Source organism: Mustela lutreola, chromosome X, assembly GCF_030435805.1.
Source record: "Mustela lutreola isolate mMusLut2 chromosome X, mMusLut2.pri, whole genome shotgun sequence".
Classification (NCBI taxonomy): Eukaryota; Metazoa; Chordata; class Mammalia; order Carnivora; family Mustelidae; genus Mustela; species Mustela lutreola.
This window is the reverse complement of record NC_081308.1, coordinates 53772784-53795110: the sequence shown is the minus strand read 5'-3', so window position 1 is coordinate 53795110 and position 22327 is coordinate 53772784. Positions and strand designations below refer to the sequence as shown.

Genomic DNA, 22327 nt, shown 5'->3' with positions numbered 1-22327 from the left:
TGAGTGGAAGGAAGACGCTTAAGGACTGAGCCACCCAGGTTCCCCGCAAAACAGCATTTTTTTAAAGATTTTATTTATTAATTTGACAGACAGAGATCACAAGTAGGCAGAGAAGCAGGCAGAGAGAGAGGGAGAAGCAGGCTCCCCGCTGAGCAGAGAGCCCGATGCGGGTCTCGATCCCAGGACCCTGGCATCATGACCTGAGCTGAAGGCAGAGGCTTTAACCCACCGAGCCACCCAGGCGCCCAGCAAAACAGCCTTTTAAACAATATTTTTATTTTTATTTTATACATATATATGTAAACATAGAATGGAATGTATACATATAAATATAATTTGTAAAAAGTTTTGATATATATTTATGTTTATATTAGGATGCAACACTGCCCTCCTGAGCAGCGCAAGAGGGTGGGTTTTTACACAGAATCACCAAATAGCTTGACCCAACTGAAGGGCCAGCCTTGCGCTGCTGCTTAAGAGAAAGCCTTGAGTTGGGAAAGGTTTGACAAATACTGAGAAAAACCAGTCAATTAATATGTTAAAAACACTACCCAACCACAGTATGAACCATTTAGACATATGGCTTTAATTTTGACTTTAGTCTCCAAGCCTAGGGGTCCCTGGGGAAAGGGAGCAGAGGGAGAGACAGGACCAGCTTCTCTGTGGGCCAGGTTTCTGGGGTTGCTCCCAGCCCTGCCCCCAGAGGGAACACCCCCACCCAGGGCTTTGCTCCCAGAAGGGCCCCTCCCCCAGAAAGCCCCTTCCCAAAGGGCCCTGCCCTTTGGGCCACACCCTCAGAGGTCCCATTATCCACCCCCAACCCCCCCACACGCCCCCACCCCCGCCAAGCACCGCCCTCAGAAGGGTTCTAAGGTGAAGTCAGTGTGCTTCTCTCTCACTGTCTAGGAATTACTCAGTTTTATTTTTGACTTTGTGTTTTTTGAGCGAAGTGGGTGGTGTAAGGACCTATTTTATATTTTTATATTTTAGCCATAGGCTTCAATTGAGGTTACACAATAACCTTGTTGTTTAACCCTTAAGCTGTCCCTGCTCCCCTTCTCCCAGGGGACTTACTTAAAAACAAGTCCCGGAAATCAACCTCAGGTAACAAAGCCCAAATACAAGGGTGGGTCAGGTCAGGTAAAGACATCTGATCAGTGGAGAGTTGCATACTGTCTCCCTAGCTACCAAGGAGTATGGGTCCCGCCCTTTGTGAGTCTTTTGGGCGCCAATCCTAACCAAGGTGATAGGCTAGGTCAAATGTCTACTAAAAGGTAAGTTGTAATTCAATTGGTCACCTAGCATCACTGTGCAGCTCTCTCTGTGTGTTACAATTTCATTGGCCACCTGTGCATGGCCAGGCCCAACCGCATGGCCTTTGCCCTTAAAAGCTAGTCCGTAAAGGAGAGAGGGGTCGACTTCTCTGTAAGAGAAGCGGCCCTGGCTGGTCAGTTTGATTCTTGATGCTTGGTGCAAAATAAAGCTTTGTTTGACCTTCGATTTGTCTCGCTCTTTTAATCATGGACCCATTATTGGGGCATAACAGGTGGGACAGTGGAGCACGTACATAGCAGAGGGGACAGCTCACTGTGGGTATCCACCATTCCTTGCCACCTCATTTGCATGTACTGCTCGCCCTGCCCGGTGAGCACAGCATGGAAATGGACACCTCGTGAGTGGTGGTCAACGAGACTCGCTGACCACGTGACGTCTATGACCGAGTCAACCGGAGCTCGCCTTCCCTACAGACCAGAGCTTGCTCTGAGCACCGGCAGGAGGCGGTGGCCTCTTGTGAGCATCCCAGAACCCTGTCTTGTCCTTTCTCACTCATGTCACCTCCCTGTGTTAGCCAAGCCTTGGAAGTGGTGACTTAGGAGGGAAGGGAAAGAAAGGCAGCCCCCGGCTCCTGATCCTGTCAAGTTCCTTACTCATCAGGAAGCCGAGGGCGGCAGGGTCGGTGGAACAGGTGTGAGTCCCCAGGTGAGGTAAAGACGGCAGAGCTGGTCTTGTGCAGGATTTCCACGGTTCTGATAAGAAGAGGGCACGTGGGTGTGCCCCAGCTGTGGAATCCCTGCGTGAATTATTTAACACTGACATTGCACCCAGCGAAGATGAATGGCAAAAATCATGCCCATAATCACATTTTAAAATTTTTATTTGCTTGGAATGACATTAAATGCAAATAGAAAACAGCAGCCATGCCCCTTCAGAAGACAGACCATGGAGGAAATGAGCTTTCTATTTTAGTACCTTTAACAAACACTTCCTCCCTGTTTTTGCCCAAAGGGCCCTATATCTTCATTTCGCATGGGGCTTGTAAATTATGTAGCCAGCCCTGGGGACAGCTGTGCAGTGTCTCAACGACCCAGTGTGGGGAATGGCAGGAGCCTCCCTCCTTGATACAGTAGTATTACACAAGCCCCTGAAGCTGAAACAGAACTTCAGGATAAAGTCTAGAAGGGAGGTCCTCAAATTTCTGAGTCATGGGTTGTCATAAACAAAATATCAACATCCGGGTGGCTTAGGCAACATACAATTTATTTTCTCATGGTTCTGGGCGCTGGAAGTCCAAGATCAAGGTGGCAATAGGGTTCGATTCTTCAAACGTCTCTCCTTGGCTTGCAGATAGCTGTGTTCTCCACTCTGTCTTCAAACGATTGTCCTTCAGTCTGTATTGTCTGTGTCTTAATCTCCTCTTCCTGTAAGCACACCAGTCCTGTTGGCTTGGTGCCCACCCCCAGTGAGCTCGTTTTCCCTTTATCACCTCTTTAAAAATCCCATCTCTGAATACTGCCACATTCTGAGATGCTGGGTGTTAGGACGTCAACGTAGGAATCTGGGGGCATCCAACTAAGCCCATAACAATAGTCAAAACTGGATCTGAAACTGAAATTTAGACACATTTTAAAATGCTAAAAGTGTATATATATAATTTTTGTGGTAGGCCTGAGATGGTTGGTAGGCTGAGATGTATTTGTAACCTTTGAGGGAAACATCCTTTGGAATGATCAAAGAGAGCTTCTATGTAATTCCAAACATCCACAATTAAACCCCAAGGCTTTCTAATTTGGAATTTGGCTGTTTTGTGCTTGGTGGCAACCAAAACCAGCCTAGGGCTTTTCTTTTGTTTTGGCAGAAAAGTAGGAGGCAGAGGACTTGAGCATTTAGACATCTTGCTGCTCTTTGGTTTAATCATACTCTACTGAGTTGCCCGAAACTAATTAAGCTCTTGGCTCTGTAGAGGAGAGATGATGTTCATTACATGTCATTGGCCACAATGTTCCTTTTTAAAATTGTTGTTAACATTTGTGTTATTTTTCAGTATAAGAGACAAGCTTTATCTTAGTTTGGGCTGATGTAACAAGAGCACCATAAACTAGGTGCTTTAAAGACATACTTATTTCTCTCAGTTCTGGAAGCTGGGAAGTCTACGGTCAAGACCCTGGAAGATTCCGTGTCTGTTCAAGTGCCCACTTCCTGGGTCACAGATGACCATCTTCTCCCTATAACCTCCAAGGTGGAGGGGGCGAGGGATCTCTGTGGGGTCTCTCTCATGGAGATACTAATCTCGCCCATGAGGACTCCACCCTCATGACCTAAACATCTCCCAAGGACCCCATCTCCTAGTTATGTCCCTTTGGACATTGAGTTTTCAACTTATGAATCCTGGAGAGTTACACTGTCTACAGTGAGCTTCATCAAATATCTTTTATGTTCAAGGCACTGTTTTTTGGCAAAATTAATCATTTCAAGCAAGAGTATTTCTGCACTTTGCCTTCCTTTAGAACCTTTCTCTAGAGAGGATCCTAAAAAGTTCAGAAAAGACGCAGAAGAAACCTGCTGGTTAGCTCGTTTTTCACAGTAGAGCAGAATTCATTTTGAAGCAGGTTAATCTTAGAAATCCAGGCGAAGACAATTCGCTTGAAAATCATATCAAATGATCAGTTTTGTTAGTATGAGTAATAGTAACTATAAGATCAATAGAACAACTTTTTGTTCTACTGTGGGCCTACTGTGTGTTTTGTACCTCAGAGCACCTGAGTCGAACCATCTCGTGATCCTTTCAACAGCCCACTGAGGGTCACACTGTCTTCTCCTCCACGTTATGGATGAGCCTTAAGTCTGGGCCAGAAATGACACAACTTTCCCAAAGCCATATTGCTACTGAGGGGCCAGCTGGGATCTACGCCCACTCTGGTGCCAGAGCCTGTGATTTCAAACGTGGGCTGCACTAGCTGTTCAGAACAAAGGACTGTTCATGGGGGTGACACAGCAAACCTGTGAGACCCACCACCCTTTTCCCTAAGGTCATCCCGGTACAACCTGCAGTGATGGCCCGAGTTAAGCATTCGAACTTGGTGCTGCAGAGGGCGTGTTTTAGGGACAAGATTGCTGTTAAGGGGGTCTAATGAAGCCCAGAGAGAATGGAAGGAAACAGGACTTGGGGAAATATCTGGGTCCCTGGAGCAGTGATCTCCTTTTATTACTGTGCACTTCTCTTTCACAAAAATAAATAAATACATAAATACATACATACATACATACAAAAATATTTGCAGACATATCACCAATTTAAGCAAATTTTTGATAAATTATAGACTCTACTACTCTTCTAAATTATTATGCACATTATAAATGACATGCAAAAGATAAACAGTTAAATGAATGACATGAAATATGAATAAAACTTATAATATTTTCTTCCAGCCCCTTACTGGACTATTTCTCAAACTCCCTTTGGAGAAGACTTTTTAAAGATTTGTTTATTTATTTATTGAGAGAGAGAGAGAGAGAGAGACAACACATGTGTGTAAATGTGAGTAGGGGGGTGGGGCAAAGGGAAAAGGAGAGAAGCAGACTCCCCATTGAGCGCAGAGGCCTCACTAGGGCTCAATCCCATGACCCTGAGATCATGACTTGAGCCAAACATTTAATCAACTGAGACACCCAGGTTCCCTGGAGAAGACTTTTTAAGAAAGAGATAGGACACTTGGATTTATAGCAATAATTCCTAGAATTAATCTTTAAAAGTGGGAAGATAGAAATTTTTTTTTAATTTTTAAAGATTTTTTTAATTTATTCATAAGAGATGGGAGGCAGAGGCAGAAGCAGGCTTCCCGCAGAGCAGGAAGTCCAGAGTGGGACTTGATCCCAGGACCTGGGATGGTGACCCGAGCTGGAGATAGACGCTGGAAATACTGATAAACCAAACTTTAGGGGAAAATACTGAACTTTACTGGAAAGATGAAGCAGAACAACAGCATATGGCAGCAACATGAGTTTTAGATAGCTGTTGGTCACCCAGAAGGCTTAAGATGGAAAGAAAAACAAAAGGCTGTAGTGACCCAAAATTGTCTGAGTTGTGTAATTGGACCCAGGAACTACCGGGTGACATAAAGATTTGTTTATTTATTACACGGACAGCGCCATGTGGGGACAGAGCGAGGGGGAATGAGAATTCCATACAAACATGTGAGTGGCTCTTCTCCCATCTCCAGGGGGAAGGAAGAGATTGGGTTTACTCCAGTAAGCATGGTGATGAGTTGGTGAGGTAGGTTGACTAGATGTCTGGACACCTTAAAAAGCCAGCTAAGGGGGCTTCCTGGCCATCTTTTCAGTGTCTTATTGAAAGCTTGTCATGTGCAAGACTTTCTTTTAACAGGTTGCCAGGTGAATTGATGTACAAATCAGACTACCGGCCGCCATGTGTCATTGCTCAGGTGGTCCATGACACAATGTCCTGCAACTAAGGAGATGCACTTAGCATTACAGACATCGTTCTGTCTTTGTTATTTTGAAATTTAGAAAATATCTTATTAATTTGTTCACTCCAAAGAGGTAATTTATTGCTTACGATGACCGTCTTTTGGTAGAGGACACAAAACTGCTTTCTTTGTTATGAAAATCAATGTGTTACACCAATTTTCTGAAAGATGGAAATGAAGTGCCTCCTTCCAGCTGGGTCAGGACATAAGTGTACCCTATGTATTGGTTTTTCAATAGAGTCCATTTACAGAATGTACATGTCTCTCAATACAGAAGACATTTGCTCACATTTATGTGTAGAATATTCCCGAACCTGGTCCAGGTTGCGGATGAAACCGTCACTCTGACTGGCAAGGCATAACGAAGAAGAGTTTTCCTGTAAACAATATGTGGTCATGGAAGGAATCAGCACTGCAATTCGTGGCTGATTCCAAAGGCTCTAAGAGGTGGTAGATGCACAGGCAAAGTGGTGACTTTTGCAGAGGAAGCAGGCTGGGGAGAGATAGCAAAACAGAAGTTTGAGAGGGCCCTAAAATCTCCTCCTGTGGGATTATTGGCCATTGAGCTTGAGAAAGGCTATGGTGAAAACTTGAAAGAGCATCAGATCAAACCCTTGGCCACTGGAGGTTGAAACTGACATGAGCAGCACTATCTCTATTCTTGACCCAAGGCCATAGGATGACAAGCTTTGCTTTTTCAATGTGGCCTCATGTCTCTATACTGCCCTATAAAGAAATTAATACAAATAAATGCTGAGTGTGTAAAGTGTAAGCAGAGCACCCCTTGGCCATTTCCTAAGTTTTGTCCACTCCGAAGTGAGTATCACTTTGGTGAGTGCATTGCAGGAAATGGCCTTAATCATCAATGGCATACCCCCACTCCAGAGTGATATAAAAAGCAATCTGCACCTCCTTCCTGATTTGTCTGTAATGAAACTTGCTTTCCTCAGGTCCCAGCATTCGAGGCAGATAAATATGTTCCCTTTCGTTGGCTCTTACTCATACTTCAGCAAGATTTCCCATGTGCTTTCCTTGGCTGGCTGGGAAACTGGACCACAATTTATGGCATCTTAGGGGACAGGCATGTAGAATTCCAGTGGGATCCCGGAACAGAACCTAATTGGAGATTAGAGACCATTGCGGTGCAAAGCTTTTCTTTGAGATCGAAAGAGGTGCATGTTATGCAAATATTAGCAAGTGTAAGTTCACACTCTCTATTGAAAATTTATAGACTCATTATGGTCAAGAAGGCTGGAAGATAAGTAGATTTTGGGAAAGATGCAGGTAAATTCAGGGAGGTGGCAAATTACCCCAGGTGAAGGAGAATGGTGAAAGAATATGGCCCAAACTTTTTAAAAAGATTTTATTCATTTATTTGACACACAGAGAGCCAGAAAGCACAAGTGGGGGGAATGGCAGAGGGAGAAGGAGAAGCAGGCTCCCCGCTGAGCAGGGAGGCAAGTGTGTGGGACTCGATCCCAGGACCCTGGGATCATGACCTGAGCTGAAGGCAGACACAAGCGACTGAGCCACCCAAGCGCCCCCTGGCTCCAATTTCCAAAGATGGTGTATGAGATACCTTTGGTGGGAAAGAATGAAGATCAGCAACTGTCCTTGATTCTGCTTCTCAGGAAGGCATTGTGATGTGGTGCCCAGGACTTTGGAGACAGACACATGCTTGGTGCCCTCTGGCTCTGCCGCTAAAGCAACACCTTCCAGAGGGCAGCTGCAAGCACCGGGTGGCGTCACACAGGGTCAGACCAGGGAGGTACTCAGCCACGTACCCCTCCACCATCCTGCTGGGTTTGAAAGAGCGCTATCAAAGTCCCTGCTGCCAAAGGACCATCCAGAGTGACATGTCCCATGGGGCACGCCGGCATTCCTTTACCCCTTCAGGTTATTGGCAGCAAGGCTGGAAATTTTTTAAATTGCCTGGGAAAATGATAGCAAACGGCTCCAAAAAGGAGTTTCAAAACACAGACTTCATACTATGTTTAGAGTACATTTCATTCATTTGGCAGGTACTGACAGGGTGCTTAAGTGCCAGGGGCTGCTGCATTAGAAACGGACTTGAGAAGTTAACAGGAGGGGGCTCCAGCCCTCAACCAGCACAAAGTGGATCAATGGACGCAAGTGACAGACAGAGCACTGTGACGGGGAGTACTAGGTGCTCTCATAAGAAGGGTGTGCCAGGAGCTAAGGGAACACTCGGGGGGAGCCAGCACCAACACTCGGGGAGAGCTGTGGGAAACATGATGGATGCAGATGGCTCCAGGGTGAACCAGAGAACTGCTCAGATCCCTGTTTCTTAACAGCTCCAAGTGCCCATTGCTTCAGAGTGGAGGCTGGGCGAGCAGGGAGCTGGGGTGGGCACAGCGATGCCTGAGTTCTGACCTGCAGCCCCTGTGCTGTTTCACCTGTCCCTTTAGGAGTACAATGACATAGGATGTCACCAACGTAGGATCTACCCCTGCATCCTAGTACTGGGAAATCACGCGAGGGCTGAGGAGCTGAAAGCAAGAGTTGGTAGTTCCAGTAATGTGTACAGGGTTTTAAGAAACTATACACGGGAAAATATCCGGTCTTGTTTGCATGTGTTTGTATCATGCTCAATTTTTAACTGCAATCCTCCTTTTACCTTCTTCCATGTTGTTAAGACTCTCCTCTCCTCACCGCTGCCTTTGTCCCTATAATACCTGTTGACAGCCCGGTGCTCATCCATGAGCTCATTCGCCTCTATCCATGCATGCATGGGGCTCTGTCACTATGGCTCATTTTATCTACCTCTTGATCTAGTGCTTCCTAGTTAATAATCCCTCCTGAATAACGTCCTTCTGTTTTTATCTTCATTTTTATAAAGAATGGCTGCTCACCTTTTATCAGGTGCCTTTATTTTCTATCAAATGCATTTATGGTCTTAAGAGTTTATTCACAGTTAATTTAGTGATGAGGTAAATCTTATTGATTTTCTGGTCTTGAGCTCCCTTTATTTTCCTGGAATGAATCCAAGTTGGTCTCAGGATATAGTCCTTTGATAGATGCCTGACTTCTGTTATTTGCTAACATTAGTTCAGTTTCTGTTAACTAATCTGTCCTAAGCCAGATGTGTTCATAGCTTCCCCGTTCCTCCCTCTCAGGTTTGGGTATTAACATTGTGCTCAGCTTCATCAAGTGAATTGACTTATTATTGTTTAATTGCCTGTTGCCATTTAACAGTAGAATGACAGCTATCCAGCTGCAAACCTGTCTGATCTTGGAACTCATCTTCTGAATTTTCCATTCTTGAATCATTTGGATGATTTGGTTTTCCTAGGAAATCATCGTTTCTTCTAGGTTATCATATTGATTAGTATAAAGTGCCTTGCAGTTTAGTGATTCTTTTATATTATGCATTTGCTTTTATATCTCTGTTCCCAATCCTTATCTGTTTTGCAACTCTCTCTCTCCCTGTCTCTGTCCCCTCCTCCCTGAAACCCCCCTTTCCCCATCCCCCTTCCCTCTCTCCCCACCTCCTCCCACACCCCATCTTCCCCCTCTCTTATCCTTAATAGGACATGTGAAGTTTTTTTTTTTTATTATTTCATTAGTCTTTCATAGAAACAACTTTGAGTTTATTTGCCCCTCATATTTTTTATTAGTTTAAAAATTTATCTTTATTATAATTACTTCCTTTCTTTTGATTGAGCTGCCCTTTTCTGATGGGTTTAAATGAGTAGTTTCTTTAATTCAAAAAAATGTTTGAAATTGAAGACATTTGACACTGAAGTGTCCTTAGAGTATAACTTCTGGTGTCTTCTTTAAGTTTTGGTATGAAATAGTCTCCTTTCCATTGCTTTCAAGATTTTCTTCAGTTGTCTTATGATTTCTTCTTTGACTGAAAACTGTATTTCTTAACGTGTATGTAGTTTCAATTTTTTGTTACCAGGTTATCTAATTCTGATTCTACTGGATTGTGATCAAAGAACTGTTCTTTAAATCTTTAATTTGGAAGGCTTGTAAAGGTTTCCTTTGTTGTCTAGTATGCAATTAATCTTTACAAATATGGCTTTTCTTAGGTGTAAGAAAGAAATGTTTTCCGAGGGAAATAAGGATGTCTATTTTCTTTTTTTTAAAAGATTTTATTTATTTATTTGACAGAGATCACAAGTAGGCAGAGAGGCAGGCAGAGAGTGAGAGAGAGGAGGAAGCAGGCTCCCCACAGAGCAGAGAGCCCGATGTGGGGCTCGATCCTAGGACCCTGGGATCATGACCTGAGCCGAAGGCAGAGGCTTTAACCCACTGAGCCACCCAGGCGCCCCAGGATGTCTATTTTCTGTGTGTCCTTGTTTTTCCCTCCTTCTAGTAGATACTCCCATTTGAAAAGCTAAAATTTTACGTTGTTATTGCATTTTTAGAGTCTTTAGGTATTATGTTGTTAGAGGTATACCTGCTTATACCTTTTACATCTTCTTTCCAAACTCTGCCTTTATTTTTTTTTTTTTAAATTTTTTATTTTTTATAAACATATATTTTTTATAAACATATATTTTTATCCCCAGGTCTGTGAATCACCAGGTTTACACACTTCACAGCACTCACCAAATCACATACCCTCCCCAATGTCCATAATCCCACCCCCTTCTCCCCAACCCCCTCCCCCCGGCAACCCTCAGTTTGTTTTGTGAGATTAAGAGTCACTTATGGTTTGTCTCCCTCCCAATCCCATCTTGTTTCATTTATTCTTCTACCCATTTAAGCCTCCATGTTGCATCACCACTTCCTCTAAACTCTGCCTTTAAAAATGTCCCTCTTCATCTTAGTACCTATAACTTTAGACCCAACTTGTCTGCGATGAATTTTGCCATTCTGGCTTTCTCTTTTGCATGGTATGTCCTCACCTGATACATTCTCAATCCCTTTTGCATTTTAAGTATGTTTCTTGAACAGCGTGGATCTGTAACCCCCTGATAGGCGCTTTAATAGAAAAAGTCAGTCTGTACACATTTAAATTAATGATAAACAGTCATGATCTTATTCCTCCCATCTTATTTTGTTTGTTTTTATTTTCCCCATTTTTGATGTTTTTAATCAAGTTCATTCTTTTTCTACTTGATAAATATAGAAGTTCTTTGCATTTTTTGATGACAGCTTAATTGAGATATAATTCACAGGCCATACCACTCACCATCTAATGTGGACAATTTAATGGCTTTCACTATAGTTAACTATACTATACTGAACTACTTACACATTTTCATCATCCTCAAAAGAAAACTTTAGCCATCACCACCAGTCTTAGGCAACCCCTAATCTACTTTCGGTCTCTGAAGATTTAGATATTCTAGAAATTCCATATAAATCAAATCATGCAATATGTGGTCTTCTGTGACTGACTTCTCTCAATCAGCAGAATGTTCTCAAGGCTCCTCTGTGTTGTGGCACATATCAAAATTCTAATCCTTTTCAAGGCCGAATAATATTCCACTGGCTGGATGGATCACATTTTATTTATCTGTTCATCAGTTGATGAACATCTGGGTTGTTCTCACCTTTTTGCTATTACGAATAAACCCTAAACCTTCATGCACAAGTTTTTGTGTGGGCATAGTTTTTTTCTTGGCTCTATACACAGGAGTGATATTGGTGTGTCATATGGCAACTCTGTGTTCAGCATTTTGAGGAGCTACTAAACCGTTTCTAATGTGGCTGCACCATTTTCCAAGCCCACCAGCAATTTACAGGTTCAAGCTCTTCACATCCTTCCAACACCTGCTTTTGGGTTTTTTGATAGTAGCCATCCAAGTGGGTGGGAGGTGGTATCTCACAATGGTTTTGATTTGCATTTCCTGAATGATTAGTGATGTTGAGCATATTTTCTCGTGCTTATTGTCCCATATATTTTATATATACCTTATATGTATCTTAAATATATATTATATATTTCATATTTTATTTATATTTAAATACATATTTAAGAATGTAAATATATTTACATAAATATGTTTATATAAATATACGATAATGTAAAATATATTTATATATACATTTATATATTAATGTATACATTTGAATATTGGAGAAATGTGTATTCAAGTTCTTGCTCATTTTTTTTAAAAATTTTATTTATTTATTTGACAGAGATTTATTGAGAGAGATCACAAGCAGGCAGAGAGGCAGGCAGAGAGAGAGGAAGAAGCAGGCTCCCTGCTGAGCAGAGTGCCCGATGCGGGACTCGATCCCAGGACTCCGAGTTCATGACCTGCGCCAAAGGCAGCAGTTTAACCCGCTGAGCCATCCAGGCGCCCCTCTTTGCTCATTTCTTAACTGGGTTGTCTTTTTATTTGAGTTGTAAGAATTCTTCACACAGTCTGAATGCATGTTCCTTATATATGACCTGCAAATATTTTCTCCCATTTAGTGGCTTGTCTTTTGACTTTGTCAATGGGGTCCTTGGAAACACAAAACTGGGACATTTTGGTTGAGTCCCATTTATTTGTTTATTATTTTTTTTAAGTTGCTTGTACTTTGGTGTTATGGCTGAGGAGCCGTTGTTAGATTCAAGACCACTAACATTTACCTTTGTGTTTTCTTCTGAAAACTTTATTATTTTATTTTATTTTTATTTTTTAAAAGATTTTATTTATTTATTTGAGAAAGAGACAATGAGAGAGAGCATGAACGAGGAGAAGATCAGAGGGAGAAGCAGATTCCCTGTGGAGATGGGAGCCTGATGCAGGACTCGATCCGGGAACTCTGGGATCATGACCTGAGCAGAAGGCAGCCGTTCAACCAACTGAGCTACCCAGGCATCCCGAACTTTATCATTTTAATGCTTACATTTATGTCTTTGATGCATTTGGGGTTATTTTCTCTGTATGGTGTGAGGCAGGACTCCCGTTTCATTATTTGCATGTGGCTGCTTGGGAGTAAAATACTGTTCTTACCCCCATTGAATTGTTTGGCACCCTTGTCAAACATTAGTTGACTGTAATTTATTTTCCTTTTTTTTTTCCCCATTGAGGCATTTCATGTGCCATGTATATTATATTTCTACGAAAAAGGAATCCAGGATTTTCCCTCCTGCCTGGAGTCTTCCTTCTTCATGGTGCATGATGCCAGAAAAATTTTTCCATGCAGTGAAACCAAACTGAGGGGATGGAAATATTCTGCCACTTTTCCAGATCTTTCAGTTATACAATTCTAGGGCTGGTCATGCCACACTTGTTTAACTTGCCCGTGAGGCTCACAGCAGTTTTCCCAGCTCTGTGGTCATCAATAATTTCAAACTTGCCAATGTACTCATGCTTCGTCATCACAGTCAGGAAATGGGACGATGACTTTGGTGCAGGGCCTCCTAAGAACCTGGCCTTCGCCTCCCCTTTCAGCAGTGTTAATGTTCTTGAGGGCATCTGTGGGACATTTGTTCACACTGTTACTGCAGCACGAAAAGATGGCAGAAAAAGCTTTTTTCCCTTTTATTAATATTTGGTCTTGTTCTCCTTCCCTTTCTCATAACCGAATGCATATTTCCCCTCCATCATTTGAAAACTGCATACTGTTCACCAGCTGTTTTCCCCAGAACGAGACCTTGTGTATCAAGAATCCTTATTTCACGGTTATTATACACAATCTTAAAGATTTATGACTGTCCTCTTATTTTACACATGCATACACATGAAGCACTAAATACGGACTTTATCTGAATGGCTAAATGTTGACCAAGACAGAAGCCAGTTGTAGTGGGAACTTCTAGGATAAAGATATAGTCTGAAGTTTTTGTTCTTTAAAAAAAGCCTTCATGGGGCGCCTGGGTGGCTCAGTGGGCTAAAGCCTCTTGCCTTCAGCCCAGGTCATGATCCCAAGGTCCTGGGATCAAGCCCCGCATTGGGTTATCTGTTCAGTGGGGAGCCTGCTTCCCCCTCTCTCTGCCTGCTTCTCTGCCTATTTGTGATCTCTGTCTTTCAAATAAATAAAATCTTTTAAAAAAAAGGTCTTCATATTTTATTAAAAATTTTAGGTGTCCAAATTCAAAAGGTTAATAATATAGTACAATAATAATTATAATAATAATAATAATAATAATATCATCTAATAATAATATAATAATTTCTCCTGCATAGTCACTGCTGCACACTAGTAAAATGAGATGTTTCTTTTCTTTTCTTTTTTTTCTTTTTTAAAGATTTAATTTATTTTATTTATTTGACAGACAGAGATCACAAGTAGGCAGAGAGGCAGGCAGAGAGAGAAGGAGGGAAATGGGCTCCCCACTGAGCAAAGAGCCCGACGTGGGGCTTGATCCCAAGAGCCTGAGATGACCCGAGCCAAAGGCAGAAGCTTAACCCACCCAGGCGCCCCGAGATGTTTATTTTCATTTGGGATTATGGAGGGGCAAGGTGTTTTTGGCTCTCCTGCTGAATTAGGGACTCCTGTCAGTATTGTCTCCACCTTTTTCCCTAATAGTAGCTCTGGAAGATGAAGACGTCCCTCCATCTCCCAGACATGAGGGTTTGACCAGAACATGGGATGGTATAAGCTCATTGACATAGTCTCATGAACTAAGCCCTGGTTTATTGGCCACAGTCGTTCTCCAAGTATTTTCAGGAGTAAACTTCAGGTGTTGCCCTTACTCTAATTTTTCTTTCTGAGATTTCTGACTGCAATCGCTACTTCCTGCAGTCACTCGAGGAGAAACGAGGCATGTGGCAGCGCAACAGTGTGTTTTTCTTTCAAGATGACAGAATCACTCTTGATTTCTATATGCATCCCAGATTTTCATATACGAACATGGATTTTGGTGTCTACCCTGAGGAGATGATACATACGGTGTGAGGCACACCTGTATTCTCATGACACGTCACCTGGGTTACCCAGAACTTTCTGGGCCCGGCAGAAAGGCAGAAACCCGGGTGAATTCCTCATTGTTCCAGCAGGCTGTCAGCCCTCAAAGGCCTTCTGGATGTGTTTGTGCATCGCAGTGTCTGCTGTGTAAGATACAGAAAGAGCACAGTAGTTCAGGGGGGAAATATTTAGGAACACATTTTCCAGGAGGAACCAGGATTCAGTTTGGGTGACTCTTGATCATTTTTCATCTTCTGACGACTGAAAGTGGTAGTTAGTCTACAGTCATGGTTTTAACATGCATTTCGAATGTAATGTTAGTTTCCATCAACATAAAACTATAAGAACTGTCTTCCTAAAGGGCATTCGTGTAAGGCCCGTTATTTTCCAGCTTGATTAATGAAAACAAAATTTTTCTGTAATGCTTTCTTCCTACTCTGTATTAGTTTTCAGGACTGGATTGAAAGTGATTTATTGTGGATAGGGTTATACCTGCTCGTGGAATTTTTTTCTGTTCCTGGGTTTTTAAAGGTGGCAGAGTTGACTTTCTGATTTTAATTCATCTTCACTAGATGAAGAATTCACAAATAGGACTTTTTCTTGAAATAATCATAGCCTGGGGGCGCTTGGGTGGGTCAGGTCATGATCTCAGGGTCCTGGGATCGAGTCCCACATCGGGCTTCCTGCTCAGTGGGGAGCCTGCTTCACTCTTTGCCTCCCCCTCTGCTTATGCTTTCTCTAATAAGTAAATAAATTAATAACCTAAAAAAAAAGTAGTTGTATTTGACTGGAGCTTCATGTGGAGTGACAGATCAACAGAAAGACAAAGGGATATGAGACAGGAAGCAATGAAGGAAAACACAGAGGCGCACAGTACAGACAGATGTTCCTCAGCTTATGACGGCCTCGGCTTCTAATAAACCCACTATTCAGCTGGAAATCTCTTTAGTTGAAAATGCATGGAAAACACCTAAGCGACTGAACATCAGAGTTTAGCCCCGCCAACCTTAAATGTGTTGAGAACACTTACAGTATTGCACAGTTGGGCAAAATCCTCTAACACAAAGCCTATTTCACAATAAAGTGTCTGGTATCTCATGTAACTTACTGAACACTGCACTGAAAGCCAGAACAGGATGGTTCAAGTGTGTTGGTTGCTGACCCTCGTGATCACGTGGTTTGCCTGGGGGCTGTGCTCACTGCCCCTGCCCAGCATTACAAAAGAGGTCCCTACTGTAGATCGCCAGCCTGGGAAAAGATCCAAACTAAATGCATATCACTTCTGCACTATTATAAAAAGTCAAAAAACCATAAACTGAACCAAGGTGAAGTCAGGGATCTTCTGTACCAGGTGTGTTAGGGAAGGTCAAGCGCTCCTGTCTGGCCAGGAACCATAGTGGTATGGGGGGAAAGTTGCACAGTAGAAAGTTCTACAGCGGAGAACCACTAGGACTCAAGCACCAAGGGTCACAGGTTGCGCCAGGAAGACTGGATGCTCCTCTGTGGGCGATGAGAAGCCATGAGCGACTCAGAAAGGCTGCAGAGCTCTGGGCAGGTGGGACAGCTGAGGGCTGCAATGAAGAGGGACAGGTGGAGCTGGGAGACCAGGTGGGGAGAGCCCGCTACCCTCGAACAAAAGGCGACAAAGGTCTGGACTGGGATGACGGAGATGGTGGAAGGTAATGGGATATTCATGAAACAGAACTGGAAAGCCATGGAAATGAAATAAGAGAGGGAGGGAAAACCGAACATGACTTTAATTGCCATCAGTATAAAACGTGTTGAATTAAAATGAATTGGTATTTCTAGACCGATGATGACATCACAATAATGGAAGGAAACCAATTTTGATTTTGAACCTGGTTAAGGAGAAAGTATAGAAAAGAGAAAAGCAGAGGCTCTGGAGTCACACAAATGTCACCGTTGAGATTCGTCCCCACTCTTCATTCCCTTTCCCTGTAAACCCAGGCAAGCGACACCTGCCTCACAGCACTGGTAACAAATAGGGAAGAGCACACGTTCCCGGGTCAGACAGGACAGCCAGGGATCAGCGGCACATGAGGAGGTGACAGGTGGTCACTAAACTGAGCTCAGGTGCATACACAGCAGTTTACGTCACCTTGAGATGGCTCCTCCTGTGACCTCTCAAAGAAGGTGGCAGTGGTGAGGAATGAACTTCAGGAGCTTATTAGCATACATGATCTTCAGGCCGTCCGGATGAGACTCAACGATCTGCTCTACAATCACCTAGCAGAAGGAAGAGCGTTTTATTTTTATTTATTTATTTATTTGTTTGTTTGTGTTTTTGCTTGTTTTTAAAGCACCTACAAGAGAAGTATGAACTATACACTACAGAGAAAAGAATCGAGTAAATCTTAAAAATGCACTTCGTCCTTCCTCCTCCCCACTCAGTATGCTTTCTAAACAGGAGGTAAGTAACAACGACACAAAAATCTAGGTCCAGGGATTTGGGAATACTGCTCCAACCCTGGGGGACACAGAGGCTGAGGGACAGAGACTGGCCTGAAGCTAAAACATCACACACACTCATCTGCTTCCCTTCTGAGCTTAAAAGCGAAATACTGTATCTGCAGACAACAGCTCTGTACCATCTTCACACTGGCCTTATCCTCTACTGTCTCCAGAACAGGGAAAGGGCTGAGATGGAAAGTGATGGAAGAAAACACATCTTATTTTGCTTTAGTATTTTATTTTTTTGGTGAGGCTGAGTTGCAGGAGGTGAATGACAAGCATACAAACTTAAAATACAAACGTGGCCACAGTTCATTTAACGACACGGAAGCATAAAGTACTTCCCTAATTTAGCATATTAGATTCAGTTCAATGAAAAGGGCATAAATTAAATACCTAAAATATTTTCATTTAGTGACAAAGAATAATGTGATCTTTTTCACCCCCACAGAGAGAGCTATGAACTATAATAGGATACATACAAAGAACTGACAGATCATTTACTTTTAGTAGTCCTAATGAAGCTGAGAAGATTACTGAAATTAATCCTTCAATTTCACTTCTATCACTGGGATACTGTCCCGTTTTAAAACTGGAAGCCTTTCATCCTGAAGTCATGGTGGGTAGCTTTATACTTACCGGACAGAAAGAATACTCGCACTGGCAGGTGACTGGAAGAAAGCCCTCAAACGCTGAGACTGGTTTCATGACTTCTGTCAGCCTGAACTAGATGAAACCGACGCTCTCTAAATGGGAAGCTGCTGATTGCTGGCGGCCTCACACGGTGAAGCCCATTATCCGGCCGCTCAGAGGCACGATACACTGACTCCCTGTATTTAACTGTATCCTCATAGGTCAAGAACACTGGGTAACCAAGTTCTGGACTTAAGGTACTACCCTGCTAACTCGCCCTTAAAAGCCCTTTATCTTTGAATATTCCCTCCCTCCCACCTTCCTAGCCTGGCAAACTCCCCCATGGTCTTCAAGACTTAGGCCACATCAATTCTGCGAAGATGCCTCCCCTCACGGACTTTCCCTGAGCACAGAGCTGTCTTCCACCTCCTCCAGTGGGCATGGGCGCCTTGGTGGGGTCACGCTTTGGGCAACTTCATTGACATATAACTTAGGGAAATGGAAATTGACCTGAAAATGTTCTGATCCGTACCTTCTTCCTAGGCAAGTCCCTCACCCCTACTAAATTAAGATGATCCCTAAGCTATGGCATCACTGGAAGAGACCAGAGTGCATGCCTGATTCCTGGCATGCTGATGGGCACCAAGCGGGACCAACCTTTTCTTACAACCAGAAGAGCAGGAACTAGGAGCATCTTCAAGGAAGAGCCCTGAGCTCTCTCGCACCCAGTCAAGAAATGAAGCCAGATTAGATGCTCTGTGTTTGCGGAATGAGGTGCATAGGGGCACAAACTTCATCCATGTACGGTTTCACCAGTACTTGATCGACTAACGCCTCTGCATCCCGTGTCTTGTCAATTGTAGCGTAAGTCCGGAGGCAGTGCCATATGATGTCCACATTGGAAGTCTGAAGCCCTTCTAGCAGCAGGCCTCCCAGGGACTGCTGCAGCATGGCCATAATGTGGGCTATACGCTGCAAGAACAGAGAGACCAGGAAAGAAGGTCCAGGCACAACAGTTTCTAAAAGCTCAAATATATGTGTATAATTTATATACATATGTGTTATATATATAAAGCGAGCCTCTAATTCTACCAGAATATATGTAAGACTAAAATCCCAACATTTCCTAGAGAATAACAATCAATCTCTACTCCCCATGATTGCTTTCTTTCTTTTTTTTAAAAAAGGTTTTTATTTGTTTATTTGTCGAGAGAGAGCACAAGCACACAAGGAGGCACAGGCAGAAAGAGAAGCAGGCTTCCTGCCAAGCAAGGAGCCCAAGGTGGGACTCAATCCCAGGACCCTGGGATCATGACCTAAGACAGAGGCAGTGGCTTAACTGACTGAGCCACTGAGGCGTCCCCTCCCTATGATTTCTATGAAAGTAAGTCGGCTTCATCAAAGTGAAGTTTAGACAATTACTGAACGACAAAAAGTTATTTGCCTCTTAAGCTACGGAGTAAATCTGACAAACGTGCATTTAAACCCAGTCAAAGGCTTTGGATAAATGAACTCTGACTACATCATATGATGTGTCAAGTTACATGAAATTCAGAATTAATTTTACTTGCACAGTTTGGAGACTACGCTTGTGTCTTTACACAAAATCTATCTAGCGTGACATAATGGAAGCAGGGTCCCGAGCAAGAGACACTGAAAAAAAAATTCAAAGCTAGCTTCAAAATCCTGTAGAGTAGCAATTATCAGGGGGCAATGCTAGGTCAAACCAAAATCATCCAGGAAATTCGCAAACAGCAAATTGAAAATCAAAACCAACACTTACTGGTCTTACTTTCTCCAGAAGAGGCAGGCCTTTGGTCTGAACAGCATGAAACTGTAACTGGTTAAATTTTGTGGCAATTCTCTCCAAAATCTCTCTAGTCCAGAGAGGGCTAGTAGAGACAATTAGAGAAGTGTAATTCCCAAAGTTAAAACCTGCCACCCCCACCGCCCCCCATGCCACCTGCACCTGCATGCCATCAATTTTCAGGACAAACTGTCTGTGCAGCAGGCCCCAGGTGCGAGGGGTGAGGAGCGGGGAGGTCGTAGAAGCCACTGACGCAGCCCAGGCAAGGGGATGGAGCTATTTTAGGTCAGTGAGGGTACAACTGCATGTTTCCACCACGTTCCTCGGGCTCTCCCATTCGTGCCCTTCTTCTCCCTTCTTTTCCCATTCTCTAAACCCCTCCTCTCTCTTGCCCTGTCCTACCGTTCATACCCGCATCCCCCTCTTCTTCTCCGCCTGCCTCATTCTTCCTCCCAAGTACCTCCCCAGTACTAACTACTGCTGTCTCCTCAATCAGCTAAAACTGACCGCCTAGCAGCAACCTGGGAAATCGCTCAGAGCAGCGGACTCCAAGTTTACATTTACCCAACGGCAGAAAGAGCAAGCTCGGTGCTCCGGGAGCTGGTGAGAAATCACTCACAGTGCATCTGCCATCAAGTGGACTGGATACACTTCCCTCTTGCCCCCCACATTAGAAAGCGTCAACCCCATTCAAAAAGAAGCTGAACAGTGAAAGAAAAAAAAAACAAAACAAAACACAACAAAGACCCAAAGCCCCTGCTGGGCTCTATGAGGCATCCCACATCTGAGGATGGGCAGTCAGGTAGTGAGGAAACACACTGTAAGGAAACCCAAAATGTCTGGAGACCTGCCACGGTGTGCCCCGTCCCAGAGCATCAGAACTGGTGTGGAGGGAAGGCAAGCGCTCGGCATGACCAAAGCCGAAGCCTAATCCCAACCTCTACTGATTGATCCCATGCGCATTTCCTATTTATCCTTATCTCAGCATTTCTGGGCCTGGCAGAGCATGATGGATTTGCCGTGCGCTGACGCTGCTCTGGCTTTCCTGACTCTAGAGCTCAGAGCTGCTCTTCTGGAGAAAAAAGTCCTCCAAGGTAATTCTGAGCAAGAAAGCGCACAATGTCTGTTTATCAAGGACAGTGTTGCAAAGGGACAGGATTGTAGACACAGAGCTCACCGAGGTGTTTCTATCCGAGGAGCACAGCAGCAACAGCAAAGACGGGAAGAACACTGGAGGGCCAGCTCCCCAGGGGCCGAACGTGGACATGGCTGGAGGGGCTGCAGGCGCTGCCAAGGGCCGCAGCGAAGCAGAGCCGCTGGAGACACACGGGCTGCAGAAGGGCCGCGTACAGACTGTCTGCTAAGTGTGGACGAACGGGGGCAGAAGCACGAGTGCTACGGGCTAGAGACACAAGCACAGTGGAGGCTGACCACTTAGTTGAATGCCTTGATGTGAAAGGGGGCAGACACCTAGGACCAGAGAATCGCTTCCTTTGGGATGTGTCCGTTCTTAATGTCCATCATGAGACATGTGGAGCATATGGTCTCTCAAGTTCCTTCCAAATCTAAAACCTTAATTCCTAAAATTTAGAAACCTAACTCCGCCTGCAGGGGGAGGGACTGTTAGCCTCACACAACAGAGCACGCAGGGCACCAGGCGACCTTGACGCAGGCAGCCCAGCTGGCATGTGCAGGACCAGCCCGGGCTACTCCCACTGCAGCACTGTGCGTCTCACGGTGCTGACAGGACCTAACTACTCATTTTCTGAGTCACTCATCTACCCTGGCTGACTGAAAATTCACACCAGGAAGGGAACAAGACAATCACAGTATAACAAAGAGAGCCATCATCTTTTTCCTATTTCATAAGCTTTTTCTTTCCTGTTTGTAAATTTCAACTGGATGTGTCCTATACTGTTTCATAATAATATAATGCTGGTGCAAAATACATCAATGATAATACTCTGGGCATGTCTAGGAAAAAAAAAATGAGATGGAGAAAAACCAAGATGAATGGTAGGTATGCCTTAAAGATCAACAGGACTTTGCTAGTCCTCAGGGAAGGTGATTCCAAATATACTTTTCCACTGCAAGCATAAGGACGTGTTGGAACTGTGGTCTATAACCAAAGGGTTTATAGGAACGTGTTATAGATTTCACCATTTCATGCTCTCCACTCTCCTGGAGCTACATTCTAGCCACAAACCTGGATTTTCTTCTTGTTCATAAATGAATTCTAACTAAGCCGTCCCAGCCTAATTAGACTAGATGTGAAGTATTAATTTATGTGCTACTTAGTTAAAAAAAAAATGCTTACCTGCTTGCTTCTAGTGCAGAGGTTTCTTTAGAACTTTGTGAATTTAAGATTTTTTCAATCTTTTCAACTGATCAAATAACTTGTATAAGCCTCAACACACACATCTATAAAAATAAAAATTAAGCAAACAAAAAACGTCACCATCTTTACTCTTAATCATCTTTATTTCCCATGCTAAATGCAGGAAAATATAAGCCCAAAAGTTAACTTCAAATATATAGGGCATGCTATATTTTGAATATTTCTATGAAACACAGAATTCTCAAGAATTCAAATCTTAGTTCTAGAATAAGCATACTTCCATATTCTATTGCAAGTTTATAGAGAAAAAAAAAAAAAACCCGACTTTGCTTTCTCATATTCTATACTCTTATTTCTTCTTTTCCCCATCCTGAATCTTTCTATGGGCATTTCTTTCCTATTTTTTTAAAAAAGATTTGTTTATTTGAGAGAGAGAGAAACTGCATGTGCACATGCAGGGGAGGGGCAGAGGGAGAGAGAGAATCGCGAGCA

General features: G+C 43.4%; 2 long non-coding RNA genes across 2 annotated transcripts; both read right to left on the bottom strand.

The window, feature by feature from the left end:
- Positions 1-2137: 2137 nt before the first annotated feature.
- On the bottom strand, positions 2138-6496 carry LOC131820788 (uncharacterized). Its single transcript, XR_009349785.1, has 2 exons — positions 6055-6496; positions 2138-2886 (listed from the first exon to the last, which is right to left on the bottom strand). It is a non-coding gene; the product is annotated as an uncharacterized LOC131820788 (long non-coding RNA).
- A 9828-nt stretch (positions 6497-16324) lies between these two features.
- LOC131820786 (uncharacterized) lies at positions 16325-18432 on the bottom strand. Its single transcript, XR_009349782.1, has 2 exons — positions 18348-18432; positions 16325-16832 (listed from the first exon to the last, which is right to left on the bottom strand). It is a non-coding gene; the product is annotated as an uncharacterized LOC131820786 (long non-coding RNA).
- Between the last annotated feature and the right edge of the window lie 3895 nt (positions 18433-22327).